This window comes from Glycine max, chromosome 1 (assembly GCF_000004515.6).
Source record: "Glycine max cultivar Williams 82 chromosome 1, Glycine_max_v4.0, whole genome shotgun sequence".
NCBI classification, from domain to species: Eukaryota; Viridiplantae; Streptophyta; class Magnoliopsida; order Fabales; family Fabaceae; genus Glycine; species Glycine max.
In genome coordinates this window covers 6,739,121-6,760,359 of record NC_016088.4, presented here as the reverse complement: position 1 = coordinate 6,760,359, position 21,239 = coordinate 6,739,121, and the positions used below count along the sequence as shown (strand labels likewise).

Below are 21,239 nucleotides of genomic sequence, written 5' to 3'. Positions count from 1 at the left end.
GAGAAACAAATAGAAGGTGAGTGATATCTTGGATATAGATAGTTAACTCTTCATGCATCTATTTGACTGCTTGGTAAGTCATAACGTTATTCGACATATTCATGTAGGTGTAGTTCTTATTTCCAAGGGAACAATTCCATCTTAGAGTATTGCTTAGATGCTTGCATGCTTCCAATTTCCCTACTTTAATGTTGCCAATTGTGAAGGAAAGAAATGTTAATGCAAGTTTATCCTACTTATAGCTTACATAAAAGATAGAAACCAAACTAGATAATTCATGTACTATAACATAAGTGCTTTTTGTAGGTAAAACATACTTGTGAATCCCTTCAAAATAAAATCATGTAGACTTACATCAACTCTAATGAGATTAAATTGTCCAATTATTTCTATTATACCATTTGGTGGATTGCCACTCTGTTTCCTTATCACTTTTATATTTTCCTCATTTCCTACCGTAATAGTATTCAACACTGTTGACTTAAGTGAAGTACTATCATTAAAGTATTAAATTGAGTGTTAAGTGTTTTTCATTTTTCTTTACCAACATATTTTGTCATTCCCTTATGGTGGTATTATGAAACTTGTGTTGGACAAGTAACCTCAATAACTTAAGAGGGGGGATAAATTAAGTTATAAAATTTCTCGTTTAATTGACTTCTAAATTCCCTTTTAAATCTATATGTTAAGAATATTGAAGATGAAGATCAAAGTTATGTCAACATAATACTTCAAGTGTGCAAGATAAAGTAATCAAGATAAGGAAGAGAGAAATGCAAGCTCGGTTTATCCTGGTTCGGCCACTTCCTGTGCCTACGTCCAATCCTTAAACAACCCACTTGAGATTTTTACTAACTTTGTAAAAATCCCTTTTACAACTTCTGAGGGATCTCTTTCCCTTGTATTCAGGAAACTCACAATTCAAGAGACAAATAACCTCTTGATTTCAATAAGTCTTTAAAGAAAGTACAAATGTTTTTCTCTCTTTTAGAGAAGAAGATACAAGATGACGTTCTTAGAAAACTCCTTAATTGATTTGCAAGTATTTGATCAATGATTTGTTTTTGAGAGGATAAGACAATAAGGTTTTGAAAAACTCTAAATTTGAAATTTGAAACTTTTTGAAAAAGCTTTTTAAAATAATTTTGCTTCTGGTAATCGATTACAATGCTTGGTAATCAATTACCAGTGGAAAATGGCTTTTTCAGAAAATGTTAAAAATATTTTAAAATCAATTAAAAAACTATGTTGTAAGGTCAAACCTTTGCAATCACTAAGAAACTCTTTTAACAAAGATAGACTAAGACTTAGCTTTCTTCTTGATCTTTGTTTTCTTGGTCTTGATTTGGACTTGAAATAAAACTTGTGTTTCTTTTGTCTTGGCATCATCAAAACCTTCATACACATACATTCACAACTTGCTTATTGAACTCTAGATGTCATTTACTGCCTTAGTAAATAAGTTTCCATATCAAGTTTCTCATTACAAAGAAGAAATATACTTTAAATTCTTATGACTAGAAAGAAAAGGGGAAAAAGGACTAAATAAGTTTGTTTTTCCTGTTTATCTAGAGCTGGGGATCACTCATTTAAAAGGAGATTGCATCTTGGTGGACCATTGTTAAAGGAAAATATCGCAACCATGGTACTTGAGAGGTTAGGGTCAAATTCTATATGTTCTTATTCAAAAACCAAAAACAATCCCTTCTATGGACAAAGACATCCAATGTTGTAGCGTGGTGCAAAACTTATGTGTTAGTGACTTGCTTCTCTTAGGAAGAGCAACCACTGAAATGTATTTATCCATATAATGAAAATATCTAGTATATAATGTAAATATTTACTTTGATAATTTAAATATTAATAAGATAATTTTAATTCTTCATATTTCATTTATTTATTTTGTGACACTTTATTGTTAATGGTGTAGTTACTTTTTTTCTAATAAATTAAAATTTAATTTTTATATATTTATAACTTTAATTATATTTAAATAAAGATAAAATAATTTTAAGTTTATATTTTACTTTTAATATATTATAATTTGCGATTTTGTTTCCAAATACAAATACTATATTTTAAAATAATAAACCCCAATAAATTTAAACTATGCAATTTTAGTCCTTGTAATAACCCATGATGCTTGAAACATTTGTGTTTTATTTAGAGACTTTCTAAGACGGTTCATCAAAAAATCATCTTAAAAAGTTTACTTTCTAAAACGGTTCTTTAAACAAATTGTCTTAGAAATATCAATTTTTTGACATTTAAAAATAAAAAATACATTCTAAGACGGTTTTGAAGATAACTGATATAGAAATCAAGATTCTATTACAGTTTAAAAATTGTTAAGAAAAGTGTTGACTTTCCATTTCGATAAATACAAAAACGATTGAAAACCATTATAAAAAGTCACAATGAACCGTCTATATGAAAGTGATTTTTGTAATAATGGTCATTTCTAAAAATCATGAATCCTGAAATTATGATTTTAGAAATTATTAAATTTATTTTATTGATCATAAATATTATTATGAGTTTTCTAGGAAAAAATATAATATAATATTTTTACCATAATCTTTAATTATTTATCACATTAAATAATTTAAAAAGAGTAATATGATATTTTTATCATGATAAAACTTATTTTTTAACTTAAAAAAAATAGATTCTCATCTTTTCCATGAGAATATTTTCATGAAAAGATAGTGAAAAAATAATTTTTGGTAATGTTATTTTTAAAAAAAATAAACCAAACATTAAAAAACATTTTTAACATAAAATTTTGAGGAAACTAAAAAATTTTCTTGTACCAAATTTTCAGAAGACTATCAGGGTATTTCTTTTCCTTTTTGTTAACTAATAATTGTATTTATTTAAATTCTACGAATTATATATTTAGCCAAATCCTATGAATTATTTACTTTATCAACAATAAATTTCTTTTTTTACCTGTACATTGTTCATGACACAAAAACGGATAGTTAAGTTAGCGCGAAAAAATAGCTTATTTTAGTATATTACTATTTTAATATATATTTCTTTGATTAAATTAATATCTGAGTCAATGGAATTGAATTAGTCAATAAATTATCTTGAGCAACAAAATATATTCAATATCATTTTCTTATTTTTAAAATACTATCTGAATCAATAGAATTAAACGTGTGAATAAATTATCTTGACCATCAAAATACATTTTATATCATTTTTATTTTTATTTTAAAATACTAATATGACTAATGTTTCATTTTTAACATTAAAGAACAAATATCATCATGTGACAAAATTCTATGGATAAAAATATAAGTTTAATGTTTATAAAATATAAAATAATTTTATATTATCATTTAAATTTAAATTTAAATTATTTTAAAATAATTATTTTTAAGAGTCAACAAATTTATTATATATTATAAGTTATGATTAGATGACTGTATAAATAGTGTATAATTTTTTTTTCTAAAATATTATAAAATAAAAAAGAGATGTTATAAAGATACACAAATATTCTCTTAGTTTTTTTTTTTTATTTTGGCTTAATTTTCTCTTTAGATTTTTGGTACAGTTTGACTTCATTATGCTGCAAATCTAAAATACCGCGCGTTATTCAATTAAAATATAACACGGTTTTTGGAACCAAAATGATTATGTATGTTTCGTATATAATATTTTTTTAAGCTTGTAGTCAAGGGTACCACCGTTAGCTAGGTTAGTATGTTTTTTCAGAGGAAGCTAGGTTAGTGTGTTATTAAAAGAACATCTATTAAAAAAAAATAGTTCCTTAAATAAATATTAATACTTCAAGATTTCAGCTAGGGATACGGATACCCTACGAGAAAGAAAAACATATATGGTTCTTAGAAAAATTCTTGTGTATCCTATTTGTCTAACGAAAATTCTAATAAAAAACAATTTAATTTCAAACAGGTTAGTTGAGTACTTGAGTGAAACAAGATAGGTTCTTTAATTAATCTAACATATCATAAATTTAAGTTTATATTCCTGGTTGGAATTTTTAATAAACATTATAAAATACCAAATGAGCACCAAAACACATTATATCAGATTATCAAGAGGTTTTAAGGAATACCTAGATCCATAGAGCTTGATCAACACGCAGAAATATCTTACAACGGTCACGAACAATTGGTTTAATAACCTTTTTCAATTAAATCACCTTCTTCCTTATGAGACTTTCGTTTTCTCTTCAGATGGGGAGAGGAGAAATTGTTTCTTAATTTGGTGTCTTGGGGATCATAACCATGCCTTAGGTTTTAACTTATTAGGGTTCCCATTATCTCTTAATGAACCAAACTGGTTTATGCTCATTAAGCCCATATCAATTTTCTGTTGGCAGTCTAATGAGCTCATCGAATTAGATCACTTTATATTGAACCCATCTAAATGTAAATAACTGATATAAATGTTATAATATAATATGTAGCCCATATTAATTAATTAGGAATTATAAAATTCCTAACAATCTTCCACTTGGGCTTCATATTAACCTTAGACATTTATATCAGTAAATTCTTTAGGCGTGCAACCGTATGTTATTTACTTTTAGACTCCTTTTATACAATTTGGTGCATCTCATATAGCAACAGCAAACCACTGCAGTTTTTATCACAATTCAGTGTGACTAAGCCACAATGATCACCACTGTTACTCATACTCGATGACATAGATCAAATATGGATAAGCGGCATGGAAATTACATACAATGTGATCTTAATAATGTTTATTTCCAACTAGTCCAAACTTTATTCTTTATAGAGATCAATCCAAAGAGCAATACAAATATTGCACACAAAACAAACTCAAAATAGAATGATAAACATCAACTTTATTTCTGTAGAAAACCCAAACAATACAAATATCTAGAAAACATAAGATATAAAACATAAATGGGACTTCCACTAAACTAAGGTATTGTTAGGAACTACACCCATATGAGCAGTGTGCTTATGAAAAACTCTAGGTACCAAACCTTTAGTAAGTGGGTCAGCTAGCATGGAATCAATTTTATATGTTCTATGGAAATCTGTCTATTTTGAACTCTTTCCTTCACAACCAGAAACTTGATGTCAATGAATTTTGACTTGGTTGTACTCTTATTATTGTTGGAGTAAAGAACTGTAGAGTTATTGTCACAATAAATTTTCAATGGTCTTTCAATGTCATCGACCACATGCAAACTAGTGACAAAGTTTCGCAGCCATATCCCGTGATTAGATGCCTCAAAACAAGCAATGAACTACACAGTCATGGTTGAAGAAGCTACAAGAGTCTGTTTAGCAGACTTCCAAGAGATAGCTCCTCCAGCCAACATATATATGTATCCAGAAGTGGAGCGTTTACTATCTTGACATCCAGCAAAATCAGAGTCTGAGTACCCGATGATCTCCAAATTTTCAGACTTCTGATAAGTGAGCATGTAGCCTTTTGTTCTCTTCAAGTAACGCATTACGCATTTCATTGCCTTCCAATGTTGCAATCTAGGATTACTCAAGTATCTGCCCATAACTCCTACGACAAATGCTATGTCGGGACAAGTACAAACTTGAGCATACATCAGACTTTCTACTGCTGACGCATAGGGAATCTTCTGCATCTTAGTTCTTTCAAGGTCATTATTGGGGCATTGTTTAAGACTGAATTTGTCTCCTTTAGCTATTGGGGTATCCCTTGGTTTACTATCTTTCATGCTGAATCTATCAAGTACTTTATCAATATAGCTCTTTTGTGACAACCTTAGGATACCTTGAGAGCAATCTCGTAGTATCTTAATACCTAACACAAAAGAAGCTTCCCTAAGATCTTTCATTTCAAAAATTTTCGTTAGAAATCTCTTGGTCTCCAGTAAGAAGCCTATATCTCTACTAGCAAGCAGTACATCATCGACATATAATACCAAGAATATGTATTTACTCCCACTGAACTTATGATATACACAATCATCAACTACATTTGTCTCGAAACCATATGAGGTAATGACTTGATAGAACTTGTAATACCATTGACGGGAAGCCTGTTTGAGACCATAGATGGATTTCTTTAGTTTGCATACCATGGACTTTAAGTCACCTAACACAAAGTTCTATGGTTGCACCATATAAATCGTTTCTTCAATGTCACCATTTAGAAACACAGTCTTGACATCCATCTGATGTAGCTCTAAGTCAAAATGAACTACCAGTGCCATTATAGTTCTAAAAGAATCCTTTGAAGATACTGGAGAAAAGGTTTCTTTATAGTCAATGCCTTCCTTCTGGGTAAAGCCTTTAGCAACTAGATGAGCCTTATATCTCTTGATATTACCCTTTGAATCCTTCTTGGTTTTAAATATAAATTTACAACCAATAGGTTTCACACCTTCAGGCAATTTGACTAGATCCCAAACTTCATTGTCTTTCATAGACTTCATCTCATCCTTCATGGCGTCAATCCATTTTTGAGAGTTAGAACTGCGCATAGCTTGACAGAAGTTGATTGGATCATCCTCTGTTAAACCAATTCCATCCTTATGTTCTTGGAGAAATATAATATAATCATTTGAGATTGCACTTCTCCTTTCTCTAATGGATCTCCTTAATGGCACTTCTTGAGGTTGTTGAGGTTGCTCTAAAGGTACTTGAGGGAGAACCTCATTGTTGTCTTGTTCTAGAACAATGTCAATAGTTTGAACATTGTCTTCTATTACTGGAGTTGTGTCTTGAACAATAATAGGTACAAGGACTTGATCATTGTAAATAACAGGTTCTTCTTCAAAGACAATATTCCTTATGTTCTCTTCCTTCCCAAACTCAACTTCCTCAAGAAACACTACTAAAACAAAGGTTTTTTTACGATGCACCTTCAAGGTCAGTGGCATTATAAACATCGTAGTAGGCTGCACGGTGGCATTTATGTAAATATTTAACTTCTACAACGACATTTGATTGCTACACTGTCTTAGTTGCTTAAGCGGTGACATTTTTGTAATTAGGAACTTTGTCAACAAAGACGGTGCTAGAAAAGACCGTCTTTGAACACTACTTTTCCACCACATTTTTGGAAAGCACTATCGTAGACTTGCTCGTGATTTAGTCACGTGAAACCAGTTGGCTTGTGCCCTCACTCACTACTGGACTACTTTGACCCTCCCTGAGCTCACCGTCTCCTCCATAGCTATCTTCCACGCTTCCTTGCCCCATCGTCGAACATCTTTGGCCGCCGTTCAGTTGTCGTCGTCACTGTAGTGTAGGTAGGTCAGTCTCTCATTTTTCCTATTTCATTGTTACATTATTGTGCCTTCAAAGGTTGCTAATATTGAACGAAGAAGCATCACTTTTCAAGATGTTAAAAAGCCTCCATTAGGGTATGCATCCTCAAAACTCCAACATTTCCCTAAAGGCCTTTGTGGCCATGGAGTTTATGTTACTCTTCAAAACATTTCACGAAAAAAAAAAAAAAAAACTTTACTGGTTATAAGCGAGTTTTGTAGCCCTTTAGTGACTTCTCATTAATAGTGTTCAGTGACTTCTCATTAATAGTGTTTAGGTCGTGCTTGTAATTTTGTTTTTAATTAATGTGGATATAAAACCATATTATTGTTTCTTTGCAGGGAAATATCATTGCTAACAACTGCCCCCCTTTGAGGAAGTCGGAGATTGAATACTATGCTATGTTGGCAAAGGTTGGAGTTCATCATTACTATTAACATCTTGAAAATAATAAGTCGAAGTTCATAATTAATTAAGTAAGTTATTGTTAACTACTTTACTTGGCACCCTATTAAGGATGTAAACTTCGATCTTTAAGGCTTCTTCCCAAAGTAACTCTGGCAAAGAAGAATGACTAATCATATTTTTCACCATATCCTTAAGAGTTCAGTTTCTTCGTTCTGCTACACCTTTCATGCTAGGTTTTCCCGGCATAGTGTATTGCGAAATAATTCCACACTCTTTGAGGAAAAGCGAAAAGGTCCTAGACGTTGTTCGCCTGATCCATCATATCTGTCATAGTACTCACCACCACGGTCAAATTTGACAGCCTTAATTTTCTTTCCAAGTTGAAGTTCAACCTCAACCTTGAAAGTTTTAAAAATGTTTAGGGATTGGGACTTCTCATGTATCAAATATAGGTAATCGTATCTAGAGTAGTCATCTATGAACGTAATGAAATATTGTTGTCCATTTCAAGAAGTTGTAGGAAAAAGACCGCAAATGTTTGTATGCACTAGTTCTAAGACATCTTTAGCTCTTTCGGCACCTAATTTTCTTATGTTTGTTCATTTTCCCTTTATGCATTCAACACAGACCTCAAAGCCCGATAAATCCAAAGGGTTAAGAATTTCATCCAACACAAGTATATGAATTCTCTGTTTAGAGATATGGCCTAAATGCTTATGCCATAAGGTGGCTGAATTCTCATTCAACTTTCATTTTGTACCATGTGAACTTATTTGCAGTATTTCATTATAGGAACTAACAACATCAAGCATGTAAAGATTATCAATTAAAGAACCAGAACCAACCATATTTGAATTTTGGTAGAGACTAACTTTATTATTTCCAAATGAACAAGAAAATCCAAATTTGTCCAAACTAGAAATAGAAATCAAATTTCGTCTAAAAGACGGTACAATAAAAGTCTCAAATAATTCCAAATAAAATCCAATTTTTAACTGTAATCTAAAAGTTCCAATAGCTTCCACTGCAACTTTCTTGTCATTACCCACAAAGATGAACCTTTCATCATCACTTGACGGTCGGCTCCACAGGCAACCCTACATAGTCATACTTATGTGAGTAATAGCACCAGAATCTACCTACCAAGTATCTTTAGGTACAAAAGCCAAATTAACTTCAGAACAAACTAGAGTAAGAAATTTACTTTTCTTCACACGCCATACGACATACTTGAGATACTCTTTCTTCATGTGTCCCGACTTCTTGCAGAAGTAACAGGTAAATTCCTCATCCTTCTTTTGTTTCTTTTGCTGAGAAGTCCTTTCCGTAGCACCCTTAGTCTTCTTCCTTTTCTTATTCTGAGAGGTCGAAGTCAAGTGAGCACTTTCAGTCCTATCTTTCTACACCCTTTCCTCCTCTTGCACACAGTGAGATATAAGCTCATTGAGGGACCATTTTTTCTTTTGAGTGTTATAGATCACTTTGAATTGCCCAAAGTGTGCAGGAAGCAAGATCAAAACCAAGTGCACGAGCAGGTTTTCACCAAGCTCTAACTTAAGTGACTTGATTTTCGATGCGAGATTGGACATCTCCATAATGTACTCCCTTATGTTCCCTTTGCCTTTATACTTCATGGAGATAAGTTTAGCCAAAAGGTTACTCGTCTCTGTTTTTTCATTTTTGGCAAAGTATTGCTCAATTTCCTTAAGAAATTTCTTTGCACTTTGACCCTCAGAAATAGAGCCCCAAAACGCTTCTGGAATAGAGCGCTTCATGATCATAAGACACATTCGGTTGGACTGATCCCACTTCTCAATTATTACCTCATTAGAGGTTTCCGAAGTGGAAATGGGTCGTTCCATCCTCAATGCCAAGTCCAAATCCATACAGCCAAGAACAATTTCTAAGGCGTCCTTCCAGACCTTAAAATTTGTCTCATTCAACATTGGGATAGAATTCACTTGGGCAGTAACATTTGCAGCACTGACAATATTAACTAAAGAGAGAACAAAAATTATTAACATGTTCACAAATAATCAAGCAAGTCATATAAAGTATATATAACAAGACATGCAAATATTCTCATAACAGATCCATCACAAGATACCTAGCACAACATTAATTCTAGTCTTTGAACAGAGAAATTAATTTGTAGTTGGTACTCTCAATGCAATGATCAAATATTGACAATTAGTTCTGTCAAATAATAGCCTTTCTTTGGGCGACTATTGTTCTCATGAAAAAAAAAACTTTATAATTGTCTCATATTTATCATCGCAAGTATGTTGTTATTTGGCCAAATTGTATCTTCCTTTGGGCCGAGCGCAATTCGCATAAATAATTCCATACTAACATCCGTGCAATTTAATTAAATCAATTTACACAATAGAGCTTAATCAACATGCAGCGGAATCTTACAATGGTCACGAACAATTAGTTTAATGATCTTCCTCAACCAAATTACCTTCTTCCTTATGGGACCTTCGTTTTCTCTTCAGATGGGGAGAGGAGAAACTATTTCTTGATTTGGTGTCTTGGGAACCATAACCATGCCTTAGGTTTTAACCTATTAGGATTTCTATTATCCCTTAATGGGCCAAACTGGTTTTCATTCATTAAGCCCATATCAATTTTCTGTTGACAGTCTAATGGGCTCATTCAATTATATCACTTTATATTGAACTCATCTAAATGCAAATAACTGATATAAATGTTATAATATAATATGTAGTGCATATTAATTAATTAGGAATTGTAAAATTCCTAACATTCCTCTCTTTGAGGTGACCGTAATTTTTTATTTTTCCCATAAAAATAGCAAATTTTAAAATGTGCAAAAATATGACTGTAAATAAACTATTCAATGACATACTTACGTATATTGATATTTGTTATTTTATTACAAACAAATTAATGCAAACCATGGAAGGTCACAGTCATGGCCGCGTATAGGAGTGGGAATAGGCCAGGCCAGGCCAGGCTTTGAAAGGCCTGAGCCTAGTCTACGATGAATCTTTAAGGTCTGAGCCTGACCTATAGCCTATCAAAGACTTTTATTTTGGCTCGGCCTGACCTTTTTAAAAGCCTTCTTCACAATAAATATTTTATGGAGTAGGAACGTAATAGGAAAGTTAAAGAAAAAGAAAAGTCAATCAAAATAATGAGGAATATAAAAGGGCACACGACTCACACCTAAATTGTAATTAAAGTCCTTGATTATAGAAATAGAAGTTATGGAGCAGTAATGTGTAATCAAAGTCTGATAGTTTTAAAAAAAATTAATTGTATCCAAAAAATAATATTATATATTGGTACCCCCAAAAAATAATATAAGTGTATATATATATATATAGGCCGGCCCATCAGGCTTATAAGGCTTTTTAATAAGCCTAAGTCTAGTCTATTTAATTTAATAGGCTTTTAAAAAAGTCTAAGCCTAACTTTTTAATTAAATAGGCCAGTTCAGGTCAGACTTTATGTAGGTCAGGTCGTAGGCCCCTGTAGGCCGGCCTGGCCTATTCCCACCCCTAGCCGCGTAGCAATACTTTGAGTTGCTAATGCGTGTACATCTGGTATGCATCAGAAGAGTGACGAGACTTTTGCCTACTTTAAATGAGCAATTTTTCACACATATATAATCCAAAAAGAGAGCTTGTAAGTGTATTTAAATGGAAAATCGTAAAGAACTTTTGATTGTCGTATAACATAATATTTAGTATAGAATCCAAACTAGTTTGATCATATAATAATTTGAGATATAATATATATTAACTTACATATATTATATGTTTATGTTTTTAGATAAACATCCATTGGACACCATTCTAATTTAAAATTAAATATGCACTACATGATTAATTCATTTGCAATTATGTGTTTTTTTTCCTCAAATATGTATGTGTTTTCTTTCATGTTTCAAAGACTACAATATTATTGTAATATTTAGGCAAATGGGAAATTTCATGATTATAAAAATATATATAGGGCATGTATATTAAGTGCATGTAGCCAAAGACAATGTTGCTAACTAATTAAGAGCTCGTGTCCCTTGAACAACTTTGTAAGATGGCTTGGCCACTTCTTTCTCATAATAATCCATGCGTTTGTATTGAAAAATAAGAGTGAATGATTGAATTTGTGTCCTAAGTAACAAGCTAGGACATAACTAGATATTAAGTCAATATTCTTGTTAATCTTACCTACCAAATGAAGAAATAATTCATATGATCAAGAACTAAACAAAGGAATACTATATGATATGAAATACATTAAGATACCAATGGAACTACTTATCCAGACTACTCTGCACAAAGGCTTTCCTATTTCTTGTCCCTAGTTAGTTTAGCTATTATCACATCAATAAGTTAACATGTTAGTTTAAAATGTCATTCGTGTGTATTATATAATTGTCTCTTGCCTCTTTTATTATTATTTAGGACATATATTCTTCATCATACAAAATGGTTGTCATTATTGTTGAAAAATTAAATAAAATAAAAGGTAACACTACTAAAAAAAAGTTATTCAATGATGGTTGTTAGGGTCTTCAAAGCCAGTTTTTAACCGTCTTAGAAAACTCTATTGTGGTAGGTCAATTGATTTGACGAGAATCGTGATTGTCATTGTATACGAGAGTGTCTATGACGATTATTATACAGTATTGTCTTAAAATTAGTTTTAAATTAAAAAAAGAATAAATGAAACGACACATGTTTTTAAGACGGTTTGAGTCAAAAACCGTCTTAGTATACTTAAAAAAAATTAAAAAATAAAGACAATAGTCATTTTATTCAAAGACGGTCTTGGTTAATACCGATCTTTATAACTGCACTTTCTAAGACGGTTTGCCGCAAAAAACCATCTTAGAATTTATTTCAGAGAAAACCGTCTTTGAAAGTTATGTGTTTCTAACACGGTTAACGATAGAACTGTCTTAGATTCCATTTTTTTTCCTCTACGAAATTTGAATGCTTCTTTCATAAGGTTGTCGATCAACCTTATACAACAAGATAATTATGTGCGTTAGCTCATTTCTTTAGACACAAAATGTTGTATGATAATCACTTAAAAGTTGAATTACAAAAACAAAAATGAATATGCTATAGAAATTTATAAAAGTAAAACCTATATCAAGATTTAAACAATAATTATTTTGGACAAACTACATGTTTTGAAATTTATCCAAATTTAAACAATAATTGAACAATAAATATTTTTGACAAACTGCATACATATTGACAAGACTCCAAACACACAACACCACCAATCAATTGAAGAAACTTTAAGATGCCACTAGAGAAGAAAAAAAGATGAGTAACCCAATCACCATGCATCAAAAGTTTGACAATCCCCACCTCTCTAAGTTTTATCACTCTATCTCCTATGTTCATAATACCTTAGCAAATTGTTGAAGGACTTAGATCAGGTACTTTACATGGTTCCAAGACCAGCTGTTGGTATTGTGTACTAGCTCATCTACTCTAGGAGGTTTGGTAAAATATATGCAAAAAAATGATTAAGCTTTAGCCACAACCACATAGGAGACAGAAAAAATAGCTTTAAGGTTGTCTAGAACTCCTTTTGGTTGGTTTCCTTTGCAGTGGATTGGGCTGCCTGGAACTGAATGGCATTTTTTTTTGCAGATCTCTAAGCCTTTGAAACAATTCTAGGAATGCTGGCCGACAAGCTGGATCACTGGTAGGAATAGACAAATTTATAACTCAACAAAAGATTTTGGTAAATCCACCACATCATGGTTTCAACATTAATGAGTAAAGCGACTTCAAAGGCTGCAGAAAAATAGTTGTGATCAACAATTTGCATATAAAACAAAAGGGCTTAATCCATATAATTTTTTGTCATTTTATTTCCTATAAATGTTTTATAGTTTTAGTGTGGCATTATTTATGGATGATGTGACAAACATCTAGGGGACAATAGGTCTGTTGTATGTTAAATAATAAGGAATAAAATGAATATCTTTCAATATAAGAAAGACCTATATGAGTCCTGATTTTTGGACACCTTATAATTTTGAACTGTAGAAGCAAGCTTCATGATGATGAATCAAGTTGATTCAAGTAGTTTTGATGATGAAAAAGATGATGACAAAAAGCCCAAAGAATGATTTCAAGATTGAGTCAACAAGTTCAAGATCAAGTTTAATTTCAAGCTTCAAGAGAAGAAATCAAGAAGACTCAAGAATCAAGAGAAATTTGATTTCAAGATTCAAGAAAAGAAATCAAGAAGTCTTCACAAGGGAAGTATTGAAAAGATTTTTCAAAAAACAAACATAGCACAATTTTATTTTTCAAAAGAGTTTTTCTCAAATTTTCTAAGTTACCAGAGTTTTTACTCTCTGGTAATCGATTACCAATTTACTTAATCGATTACCAGTGGCAAAGTTTGATTTCAAAAAGTTTTTAACTGAATTTGCAACGTTCCAATTGATTTCAAAATGGTGTAATTGATTACAAGATATTGGTAATCGATTACCAGTGTATCTGAATGTTGAATTCAAAATCAATTGTCAAGAGTCATATCCTTTCATAAAAAGTTTTGTGTAATCGATTACATGATTTTGGTAATCGATTACCAATGACAATTTTTGAATAAAAATCAAGAGATGTAACTCTTCCAATGGTTTTCAGGTTTTTCTCAAGGTTATAACTCTTCCAATGGTTTTTCTTGACCAGACATGAAGAGTCTATAAAAGCAAGACCTTGACTTGCATTTCAATAAATTTTTCACATATTCTTTTACAACTTTTGAATATCTTCTTCTTCTTCTTCTTCCTTTGCCAAAAGCTTTCAAAGTTTTCTGGTTTCCAAACCTTGTTAACAAAAGTTTGTTATTCATCTTTTTTATTCTCTTCTCCCTTTGCCAAAAAGAATTCGACAAGGACTAATCACTTGAATTCTTTTTGTGTCTCTCTTCTCTCTTTTCCAAAAGAACGAAGGACTAACCGCCTGAATTCTTTTGTGTCTCTCTTCTCCCTTTGCCAAAAAGAATTCGCCAAGGACTAACCGCCTGAATTCTTTTTGTGTCTCTCTTCTCATTTTCCAAAAGAACGAAGGACTAACCGCCTGAATTCTTTTGTGTCTCCCTTCTCCCTTTTCAAAGAATTCAAAACGACACAGTCTGAGAATTCTTTTGATTCTTCCCTTTCCCTTAAACACAAGATTTCAAAGGACTAACCGCCTAAGATATCTTTTGTTTCCCCTTCACAAAGTTTCAAAGGACTAACCACCTAAGAACTTTGTCTTAACACATTGGAGGGTACATCTTTTGTGGTACAAGTAGAGGGTACATCTACTTGGGTTGTTGTAACTGAGAACAAGAGAGGGTACATCTCTATTGGATCAGTTCAAGTGGAGGGTACATCCACTTGGTTGTTCAAAGAGAACAAGGGTGGGTACATCCCTTGTGGATCTTTGCTTGTAAAGGTTTTTACAAGGTTGAAAGAAATCTCAAGGACCGTAGGTCGCTTGGGGACTGGATATAGGCACGGATTGTTATCGAACCAGTATAAAACGCTTGTGTTTGTCTTCTTCTTCCCTACACTCTTTAATTTCCACTGTGCACTTTAATTATCGGTTTTACTTTTGGTTAAGTTTCTATTTTTGTTCTTTACTTTCTTAACATTATAGTAAAAGCCTAATTGAATCTAGTAACATTAAGAAAGATAGATTTTTAATTAGTAAAGATTTAATTAATAATTAATTCAATCCTCCTTTCTTAATTATTCTGAAGCCACTTGATTTAAGATGAACAACCTATCAACACCTCTCATTTCTCTTCCTATGATATCATATCACCTATCATACCTATATTTTTATATGTTTTTTACTCTCTTTGTAGGTGTTAACTAGAATTTGGGGTGTCCACAAATATTTTTTCTATTAAAATATCAAGTAGCAAATGCAACAACCCAAAGTCAACATTCACACAAAAAAAACAAACCAAAGTCAACTATGCAACGACGAATTTGTTATTCACTTTAAACAACGAAAAATATAATATAGGCTACATCAAGTACGTTCCCTAGTATTAATTAAAAGTCCAAATGAATCCAGCTTGATGAAACAACAAGTTATATTAAGAATTTTAAGGAATTAGGGTAAGCTGGCCAACTTTTGGGGCACACGTGACTTGTATGTTTGTTTCAGTGATAAAATTCATGCTTGGATATTCGAAGCTATTTATTGGATTGGGGATTGGGATGCAAAAGTTTAACAGAGATAAGAATACACACCTATGCCAACAACTCTCAATTATAGAAGCCCACCGTGGATCAACATTTTTTGGAATTTCGAGCCGTTGATTCATGAATCCTACAATTCCAATAACCTGCAACATTTTTAGAGGAACAGTTGTTCATATATGCACCCACAGTGATCATATTCCATAGTTCCATAAAAAAAATCTTCATGTCATATAAAAGCTTGCAGTCACCATGGTATTTAATAGCATAGAATAAGTGTAACTCAAAAACAAAATAAACTGCACACGAAAGGCACAATTTAAACACCCAACTTGCACCCTCTATGGTATTATAGTTCACTTTGAAGCACTAGAATGACAAATAACATAAAAAAGCAAATTCTTGACCAAGATAAAAGCACACTTTGCAGTGGATTTCTATTCATTAGGCTTTACTATCATTTGAAGTTGCACATGAATATATTTTCAAAGGTTTATCTACACATGAAAGTAATAGCTGCATGGAGTTGAGATTATCCCAAGGTATCTTTTCAGTTACAATTTCCCATAATATTACTCCAAAGCCGTAATAAGGTGAGATGTAATATGTTCCCAAGAAGTAGCAAATACAGATATTTGAAGTTTGAAATTTGTTTAAAAATGATGAGAGAAAGAGTAGTTGAGAGCATAGGTTGAACATACTTCTCATGAAAGGGTTCATTACGAAGAACTTCTGGTGCCATCCATTGAGGGTACAAAGAAAAATAATGCAAGAATCAGTAAAATGTTTCAAACATATACAATATATTACAGTCACAAGGAGAAAAAAACAAGACGAGCCTACCGTGCCCTTTCCTATCTTAGTTGTGAGAAATGTTTCAAGCTTAAGACGAGAAAGACCAAAATCACCAACCTGTTCATTTAACACGTGATTAAGATATTATCTAGTTGAGCAGAAAAAATGCTACAAATCTGATAGCAATCAAGGATAGACGTCCAAACCAACATTGTACGATAAATAGAAAAGTCACCAGTGGCTAACCTTCACAGTCCAGTTCTTATCAACCCTATCTGATTAAGTTTATAGGTTGTGCTATAATATAACTATCCTTAACTTAATTGAACACTGGAGTTTACTGTCTTTATCTATCTACCATGACAGTAGTCCTTCCATGAGGAATTATTGTATAATCCGAGACCACCATGTGTCCAAAGTCTCAATCAATCCCCATGTGACATGCTGTCAAGTTTTTCATTTTATGAAATAGTTAATAAAACTCAGTTACGAGTCATGGAGATTGGCATTCCTCTCCTCCCTTTCTTCAAACCAAACAGTCCATAAAGAAAGGTCATACTAACCATATGTCATATGATCAAAGTTTATTCTTTCAGCAGCACCATATTTTGATATTTAATTAAGAACAAAATAAAAGATGAAGAAACATAGCTTGATGTAAAGTGTACTAATTACTACTATTTAGAGTAATACCAATATTGTTGTCCAACACCCAAACTATGCTTTCATGCTTTTGGAAGTAATATGAATATAGCATAATCAGAACACGTCTATTGTGGAAATGTGAATTCAATGCCAAATAGAGCGTGGACTGAACTGCATCAGTATTAACTACTAAGGTATGGTTGTATGGGAGTGTACTATTTTCAAGATTCAAACCAATTAAATTTGCATACAAGCTTCTATTTTTATTATACCACTAGTATTATATTATCATAAAATAAGTACCTTTTGGGGAACACATGTAAAGATTAATAAAGAAATAAAATAATAAACATTAAAATTAAAGGAAAGATTACCAAACTCTGTATTCTAATGACTAAGACATGCAACAAGATGGGGCAAAAAGTGGAGGCATTTCCATGACTAAGACATCCATTATAATAGGAGCCAATGTTACATCCCATGACACTAAAATAAGGGGGAGATATTACTTTAGTATGATACAAAAATATTGTTATAATTCCCAATTAAATAGATCAAGTAAAAACTATGGAGTATAGACGATGGATCCTTGCTTAGACTTATTTAAGAGGTAATAAAAGAGACTATACTACGAGTACATACTCACAAGATCTGTTAAATGTGAGCCTATTGCAACAAGTAGGCTTGTTGGTGCTCGTTGTCAATCAGAATTTAGTTCCTGCAAAAAAACAACCCGTGTCAATCCAGTAAAGCATGAGCAGTAACATACCAAATCTGGTGAAGCCATCACCTAGAAAATCCTAAGATGACCATAATATCAAGAAAATAACAAATTAGTGATTAAGGGATTCTAACTCAGTTGGTTGAGTAGATGCGTGAGAGTTATTGTAAACATTCCGGTAGGTATCTTTAGTTCTTATGGATAAAAAAATGTGAAACCTTTGGTTGATAGTAAACTAAAGCACTTATTCTCTGTTTGAAAATTGATTTGATCATAAAAAATTTCTCAAGATATTTTTTTACGAAATTTTGTTATGATATCTATAATAATCTCCAGTTTAATTAGGTGGATAGTTGAGCAAATAGACATAACAAGAGTTTAGAAGAATCGAGAATAGACAAGCAACAACCTAGTTGCGTGCTGGCTAGCTGTTAGCATGCAAATGCACAATTTCTCTCGAGCTCTCCATATTTCATCTCAATATATTCCTAACACGTGATTTTCATCCCCTTCAAACATGGTATACATGTGTTGGATCTATCCGTGACATATATACTGGGGGTGGTTTATATTTAAAATAATTTTATTTCAAAAGAGACAATTTTCTCAACAAAAAAATTGAAAAATCAAATGCGGAGAGATGAAATATCCTAGAAGGATGCTCGCATGGCTTACTAAAGTCATTTGATGACTATATATATTCTCTACCCCTGTCTTGTGCTGATTTCGCCACTCTGCATTGGCAATTATGTTTCTGTTTCAAGAAAACACATATTGTGTTCTATATTGGACCACAGATTGAAGCAGCATAGTGCAGTGGCCATTAAAAAATAGGGTAAGAAAAGAGAAATTAGGGAATAGAATGGGCCAACAAGGTTGAGTAGCACACAGTAACTTTAATACATGAATTCAAAAGCTTGTCAAATTGAAACAAATGCTTGTACAAATGAAAGGACCATATAAAGGGTAAAACAGATTTAAAAATTGAAACTACATCCTAAAATATAACGCTAAAGCACTGACCAATTATGTTTATTTATAAGGTGGCCTTATAGTCTTACACCAAACCAAAAAACTTGTGCATCAAAAATACAAAAAAAAATTCCTCAAATTGTTGCTTATTTCCAAGGTTTTCTTTTGTTTTGAACTCCCTATGAACCCGAAAACACAAAAGCTACTATTGCGGAACCACATTGTTTATAACATTCTAGCACATCAAATACATAGGGTAGGACTTAGGTGTTTCAATCAGCAATTTCTCTACATAAAATAATTTTTTTTATTGATTAATTATCTTTCTCCAAAGTAACTTACTGAACAAACCATACCCTATGTGACAACATAAAAGTACAGCCACGAAACAATTTCAAAAATCCATATAGTAGCAATTTCATTTGCTGACATCACAAGGAAGTATTAACATTGCTGGGCTATACTATTTTTCACTCTTTTGTTGATCCTATCCTATTCTAAGTACGTGATGTGTTGAGGTGGTGATGATGAGTTGATAAAAAAGAAGGGTATGTTATGTTGTCATTATATAAATAGCCTTAGTGCATGCACTTCAAACACCTTGGTCCTCTAAAACATTTTATGCTCCCAAGGTTCTCTATGCTAGTTCTATACACCATGAACCTTGAAAATTGTCACTGTCTAAGCACCATAAGAAGCAATAGCAGTTTGAGTTGGTCAAGTTATGAGAGAATTGGCTACGATCCCATTGTATGTGTCAACAAATTTGTGACCAAATTGAAGATGGGAAGCTGGAAAGCATTGTGAAGGAAGATCAAGAGAGAAAGAAAAAGATTCTTTAGAACTACAACATCGTGATTTGGCTGTCGTTTACAGCTAATTTTGGTGGCAAAAAGCAACATCCAGCCACATGTCACAGCCCTTGGTAGAGCGATAGGGTGCTGCCACTCCTTCTGAGGCCTAACAGAACCTACACCACTGATCATCTCATTCTTTTCAATATAGCACCATTCTTGCAATTCAAGTTACAAGTACATAACTTGATTTTAATTTATGGAAGAAGTTACATTCATTTTGCCTTCTTATTTCTTCTACTAAAAGTGTTAACAACTTTGTCCAAACCAGGACTTGACAAAAAATACATTCAGGTCCCCTATCTACCACAATAGCATTGGGGTATTCATATTAATCTGTAAGAGGCACGTTTCCCTAACTTTGGCTTGGATTGGATTCAAACATATCCAAGTTGAAATCGTTTGCAAATCAGATATCATATTACATGTTTCATAACAGAATGTATTTTATGGAAGCTTGTTAAGGGAATGTTTTTTGTTTTCACATAGTTTATTGGATTTCCAACAAACTATTTCTCGATAGAAAATGGAAAATGGTACAATATGGTTTAGTAAAATCTTGCATTAGTGAAGAAACAAAGATAACAATCAAGGTTAATTTCAGTAGATATCCTTTACCCCTAACTAGGACCACAAATGGTCTCTATCGGTTCAAAACCCCATTTTCAACAAATACCCTCATATGAACAGATCGAGAGGAAAAGATAGAATATGGAAACTTACGAAGGCAAGGCGACACACGGGAGACGCTATCAGGGCACCACCACAGCTGACTGACGAAACGACGGACACTAGGGAGTGCACCACCACAGCTAAGGACGGGGGACCTACTGGACGAAGGCACGATAGAAGGCATGATGGAAGGCACGAGGGAGGGCATGACAATGGAGGTAACAGAATGAAGTAATGGATGAAGGCACGAGGGATGGCACGAGCGACGAAGTTCTGATGGCGGGCACGAGCTGAGATGAAAGACAAAACTAGTTACTGCCAATTTTGTAAATTGGAAACGATGACTGTTTTCTTAAAAAATGTCATCGTTTTCGTTGCCTCTATTTACAAATATAGCCACCGCGTCATATACAACGATAATTGTTAGTAAAATGTCGTCGTTTTTAGGTACCATTATTTTTTATATTGCCACCGCGTCAAATACAAAGACGATTTTGGCGTAAACGTCATGGTTTTTTAATTGTATATTTACAAATACTGCCATCACGTCATATTGGATGACGATCCCCAACAATCATTGTCGTATTGACATCGTCGAATAGCTTCTTTTTAGTAGTAGAACTATTGCATGTGATTTACATTTACCCAAAGCTAAATGTGAAAGCATATAATAAATTGATATGAATGTTATAAGTTGTCCA

The 21,239-nt window shown here is 32.5% G+C and overlaps 1 protein-coding gene across 5 annotated transcripts in view; it reads right to left on the bottom strand.

Moving 5' to 3' along the window:
* Positions 1 to 20,947, bottom strand: part of LOC100794541 (uncharacterized) — a 43,069-nt gene extending 22,122 nt beyond the window's left edge. For 2 of the 5 annotated variants that reach the window (XM_014773471.3, XM_003517765.5), the window contains exons 1-5: positions 20,590 to 20,947; positions 17,966 to 18,037; positions 16,723 to 16,791; positions 16,581 to 16,611; positions 15,931 to 16,025 (exon numbers count right to left, since the gene is read on the bottom strand). The gene's annotated coding sequence lies outside the window, so the exon portion shown is untranslated. Of the gene's footprint in view, positions 1 to 15,930; positions 16,026 to 16,580; positions 16,612 to 16,722; positions 16,792 to 17,961; positions 18,038 to 20,589 lie in introns of all 5 variants that reach the window. The other 3 variants (XM_041012884.1, XM_041012912.1, XM_041012891.1) reach the window with 3 other exon arrangements.
* Between the last annotated feature and the right edge of the window lie 292 nt (positions 20,948 to 21,239).